The 6,014-nt window shown below is 40.4% G+C and overlaps 1 long non-coding RNA gene across 1 annotated transcript; it reads right to left on the reverse strand.

Annotated features, from left to right (window-relative positions):
- Positions 1 to 2,163: 2,163 nt before the first annotated feature.
- Positions 2,164 to 2,888, reverse strand: LOC121791155. Its single transcript, XR_006048490.1, has 2 exons — positions 2,551 to 2,888; positions 2,164 to 2,462 (listed from the first exon to the last, which is right to left on the reverse strand). It is a non-coding gene; the product is annotated as an uncharacterized LOC121791155 (long non-coding RNA).
- Positions 2,889 to 6,014: the final 3,126 nt, after the last annotated feature.

A 6,014-nucleotide genomic window follows, 5' to 3' on the forward strand; every position in this document is an offset into this window, starting at 1 on the left:
AGTTCATTAAGGGATTTTCTAAGATAGCGAGGCCAATGACTCAACAACTTAAGAAAGGACTTAAAGACGATTGGACCCCATAATGCGAAGCAAGTTTCCAACTGCTAAAGAAAAAGTTGACCAAAGCACCAGTGCTAGCCGTGCTAGAGACGGGAGTCGACTATGTGGTGCATACAGATGCATCAAAGGTCGGACTCAGGTGCGTGCTGATGCAGAAGGGCAAGGTGATTGCATATGCATCACACCAGCTAGGGCCGCACAGGCTGAATTACCCGGCGCATGACTTGGAATTGACGGCAGTGGTGCACGCTTGGAAAATCTGGAGACATCATCTCTATGGAGTTCGATGTGAGATTTTCACAAATCATAAGCGTCTCAAATACTCTTCGAGCAGAAGGATCTAAATATGAGATAACGCAGATGGCGGGAATTAGTCAAGGACTCTGACTGTGGTATAAATTACCACCCAGGCAAAGCCAACGTGGTAGCAGATGCCTTGAGCAGGAAGACTGCACCCCAAGTGGATACTTTCCTCACACAAGAGGAAGAGCTCCTCCGTGAATTCGCTAAGATGTGACTGGAGATAGCAAGAGCCCCGGAAACGGTGGACAGCAGAATTTCCACCTTAGTCGTACAACCAGACTTAAGAGGTAGAATCATCGACGCCCAGAGACGCAATGAGGCATTAGGAAAGATCCGCTTCAAAGTGAGGACCGGAAAAAGGGACAGTTACCGCGAAGAGGCGGATAACGCCCTCACCTCCAAAGGAAGACTATGCGTACCCAATGATGAGGCACTCAGGAACGAGATCAGGAATAAAGCTCATGAGACCCCCTAGTCTGCCCATCCTGGAAGTATGATGATTTAAAGAAATAATTCCGGTGGGATGGCATGAAGAGAAGCATAGCATCGTTTGTAGAAAGATGCCTAGCTTGCCAGCAAGTGAAGGCTTTACATCAACGACCGTATGGGAAGTTGCAACCTCTCGAGATTCCAGAATGGAAGTGAGAGCATATAGCAATGGATTTTGTGACATGATTGCCAAAATCTCAGCGAGGAAATACTGCCATCTGGGTGATTATAGATCACCTCACCAAAAGTGCTCACTTCATACCAATTCGTATCACATATGGATCAGACAAGTTGGCACAGATTTATGTGCAAGAGATCGTGCGCCTGCATGGTGTACTAGTAACGAACACTTCATATCGAGATTCAAAATTTACTTCTAGATTTTGGATAAGCCTACAGCGAGAGTTAGGCACTCAGTTGAACTTCAGCACAACATTACATCCACAAACGGCATACAGTCCGAAAGGACGATTCAGACATTAGAAGATATGTTGAGAGTCGTAGTGCTCAACAGTGGAGTAAGCTGGGAGCCAGCACTTCCCCTTATAGAGTTCGCCTACAACAACAGTTACCAGGCAACCATAAATATGGCCCCATATGAGGCACTCTATGGGAAGAAGCTTAGATCACCGCTTTACTGGGATGAAGTTGGTGAGAGAAGGATTCTCGAACCAGACTCGGTAGGGGAATTGATAGAAATTGTCCGATAGATCCGAGAGAGAATCAAGGAAGCTCAAGATAGACAGAAATCCTATGCAGATGCTCGCAGAACGGATATACAGTTCAAAGCATGGGACAAGGTCTTTCTGAAAGTATCCCCATCGAAAGGGATAACCAGATTTGGCGTCAAAGGCAAGCTAAAACCGCGTTTCATTGAACCATACGAGATCCTAGAAACAGTCGGCCCTGTGGCGTACAGATTGGCACTCCCGCCAAGCTTTGGGAATGTACACAATGTGTTTCATGTATCACAGTTGAGAAAATATGTGTTTGACCCCAAGCACATAGTACACCAAGAAGAAATGGTGTTAGAACCTGATTTGAGCTATGAAGAAAAGCCAGAAGCAATTCTGGACAGAAAAGTGAAGGAGTTGAGAAATAAAACTATTGTAACAGTGAAAGTCCTATGGAAGCACCACGGCCGCGAGGAGGCGACGTGGGAGCTCGAGGACCAGATGAAAGAGAAGTACCCACAGCTTTTTGCCTAACCAAGACAAATTTTCGGGATGAAATTTTTGTTAAGGGGGTAGAATGTAATAGCCGAGACTTAGATTCTCGAGAATTATGAAATAAAATACTAAGAATCTTATATAAAGAATGAATGGGTATTTTTATTTCTTGAATAAGAGTATAAATACAAATTTCCAGAAACTTCAAAGCTAACAATTTACAAATGCTTGAAATTAAATAAACACCAACGATTTTAGAGTTTGCATACATGTTAAGATACAGAAAAGAAGAGAAATCTTAGTCGAGCTATTCTTTTACAACCGAGAGTTCCTAGTGAACTTCCTCGGCCTTTAACGCGAGCCGTCTCGGCCCCAGAATGTCAGACGAGCCGAGAGGGCGAGACCACGAGGGAAGACAGCCTCGGCACCATAGCCTTAGCCCTGCTAGAAACCACAAAAAAAAGAGTTGAGATGCATGGAATAGAATGCAAACTAACAGCAGGCATTGAAAGGAAAAGAGTGACAGTACCTCTTGTAAAAGTGAGGAAGAGCTGGGCCGAGAAGGGCAAGATCAGCCAACAAATTCCTCCCCTCCAACTGCTGCACTGCAACGCTGCAGATAGCAGACTGTACCACGTGCGTTAGACCTGCTATGGTCAAGGAAAACAGCCACAAAGTGCCATCTCCTGAGTGCACTTGCAACAAGGGACGAGAATTCATAAATGAGTTCAGTACTAGACTACATGTAGCACCCCGAAAAATTTGCGACTTTTGTTTTTATTAATGTGGATGTTGAATGAGAATTTCTTTTGTGGAAATTGATTTTCGATGTGATTGAGTTAATTATGTGGAATTAGTTGTTGTGAGTTATGTGGAATAATACGAATTATGTTCTAATGTGTGAATTAAATTAAATGGGATCATGCATATTTTTCTAGCCATTTTATTTGATATTTTTCGGCCCTCCTAATTATTTGAAATAGTATTTTCTTTCTTGGATTTAATTAATTGTTTTGGGATAATTATCTAAATTAAATCCAACCAAATTATGAGGATAAATTATTCTACATAATTTCCGACCTCTTGCCCATTTCTTGGTTTTTTTTGATATCTCCTATTAATTAGGAGGATAAATTATTTTGTAGATTTAATTGGTACCTTACTTATTTCCTTCCTTAAATTAAAAATCTAATTAAATCTCTCCATATCCTATTTTAATTAGGATTTGACTCTTTCCTTCTTTAAGCCCTCATAAATTTTCGCCCCTTATGCCTTTCAATTAACTTGTGAGATTAATTTAATTGTTACCTATTTTATGGGGGCCTTTTCCACAAGAAATTATCAAATTTAAATCCTATTCCTATTTAATTTGGAGATTTAAATATTTCCTTTGACTACTCCATATTTTACACGTCCCCCCCCCCCCTCCTACTTGGAAAATTCTTGAATTATTTTGTTACCTTATTTATGTGATGCTCAATATCTTTTTACCCATTTTTGTGAGTATATTTCTCACCAAGTAATACCATAATTTTTGAAAAAATTCCCCACACTAACGCCTATTTCTTTTAATTTTGGAGCTTATTCATTGACCTCTATTTTATTCTTCCACAATTTTAATTGTTTAATTAAGTGTGGGAATAATTATTGAATATAAATTAAGAAAACCTAACCCTAATCTTCACTCCACACGCCTCCCTCTCTTCCTCTCCTCTCCCACACGTTTTTCTCATACGCTCCCCTCTCTCTTAAGTGCTCCAAATCAATCCTTCATTGTTGCTTCGATTTGGAGTTGGAAACTCAAGATCCGTTGAGGAATCGCACCAATTGTCTTTTCTACCGATTGTTTTCAAGAGAAAGGTATAACTTTTGATCCACCTTTCCCCTCCTTATCATTGAATCCATGTTCTTGAACCCCTCATGCATATGGTGAGTGGAGAATCGTAAATCTAAGAATTTATTGGTTGGGAAGGATGGGTGCACATGAATGGTTGTGTGTGTGTGTGTGTATGTACGTGTATGTGAGTGTGTGGATGAATCGTTGTGAATGTTATGTGTGAATAGGAAAGCATGGTTGTAATCTCATTTTTGAAGCATGACTATGTGTTGGAAGCATGAATATGTATGTGTGAATGTATGATAGACAAACTAGGGTTTTGAACGTTGAGTATGAAAATTGTTGTGATCGAATAGTAGGTTCCAACGAGTTTTTGACCAAGCAAACGATCTTATTTCGACATGAATTTTTAACTGGATGAAGTTTCAGATGTCTTCTATGTTGTGTCAAAATTTCAGCTTCAAATAATGACGGACAAATTTTCAATTTAACTGCGCAGACCTGCCAAAAATTATATTTTGGCCAGTGAGTTTCATTTTTGTTTTGACCGATCAAAAGATATCATTTTGGTGCGGAATTTTAACTGGACAAACCTTTATGTGTCTACTGTGTGGTGACCTAAATTTAGCTTCATATGAGATCAGATGGAATTTTAATGATTTTTACAAAAATATTGCGTTGTTCTGCCAGATTCTGGTTTTATTGAAATAAGCTTTGTTGACAAGCTTTGAATGCATTACATGATACATGTGTGAATAAGGAACGTATCCTATGATGTGGTTATGTGTTGCACGTTGATGTATGCTAGAGTGTTCGTTTCGTTTATGTTGGTGAACGTTTGGGATGGGCAATATAAGAAAATGATGAAAGGAACGATAGGGCATGCATGATAAATGTGTTGATGGAAAAACTGATTGTGTTATGGTGTTGACAAGGGTTGTTGTGCGTACGTGGGTACAAAGATCAAGGGTTGCATTAAAGTTGTAAATTGTGTTGTATAAGCAAGCGATGTGGGCTTTCTTTTACTAAACTCTTTTACGCTTTCAAAAGTATGATACAATATTATAAGGGTGGTTTAAAGTGTTATTTCATGCCATGATTGTTATGATGTTGAGATTGTTGCCAGATGCCTAGTTCGTTTGAGCTTGCTCCGTTAGGCTATAGGGCTGTGTTAAACGAATTCGGGTCTGAGTAGGGCCGCAAGCCCTATCAGGTTGTGTACACTGGTGGGATCATGAGCCATCCTTGCTAGTCGGCCGGTCTGTGGGCAAATAGTGTGGCCACACTTTCGTCGCACTATGGTATGAGGATGTGAATGACTGATTATTGAGAAAGTGGAGAGATTGTTTTGTCTGGCCAGACTATGAAACTGTTTTTGTGATACTCGATGATATTTTTCTTCTAAATGTAAAACTCGAGTTCAGTATGGTATGGATGACATAACTTTTATCAAATATTTTCGGCATGAGCCCATTGAGTATATTAAGTACTCAGCCCTGCATATGTTTTCCCTATGTGCAGGTTGAGCGATGATGTTGCGGCAGATGTTGAGTCGAGCCTTAAGATTTCCCGGATGTGTCGTGTCTTCATACATGGGCGTCATCCTATGACTCTCTGTAGATACTTGATTTCCGCTGCCTTGTTTGAAATTGCTTTCTTCTAAAAGTCTTCCGTTTTTTTACATACTATGTTATGACATTAATTACCTTGAGACATTAATCCACTGCTTAACCATGCAATACATTAAAATATATTCTCTTGAAGTTTAGTCGAGCTTTGTTTGAAATGTCGTCTTTTATTGTTCCCCCTTTTCTTCCCCGCTTATTAGTCCCTCCCCTAGTCGCGATTTCCCCGTTTTTATTATCCTTAGTAAGGGCGGTCGTGACACTACACAATAGGCCAAAAGCAGTTAAAGGGTGTGGAGGATAGCATGGACTCAACAACTCCACTAAAACCACGAGTACACCAGCCCCAAGATCAGTTAGTAAGGAACAAGGACCAAAGTACACGCTCTGCACAGTTGCAGAAAGAGCAACAAACTGCACAGCCTGTGAACTCCTTTTCCAGCCAAGTACATCAGACATTGTGCAGCTTTTAGTTACACAATAGTCTATAAAAGAGTATAACCCTAGCCCTTGCCTCCTCCACACCATTTG

Source organism: Salvia splendens, unplaced genomic scaffold (assembly GCF_004379255.2).
Source record: "Salvia splendens isolate huo1 unplaced genomic scaffold, SspV2 ctg739, whole genome shotgun sequence".
Classification (NCBI taxonomy): Eukaryota; Viridiplantae; Streptophyta; class Magnoliopsida; order Lamiales; family Lamiaceae; genus Salvia; species Salvia splendens.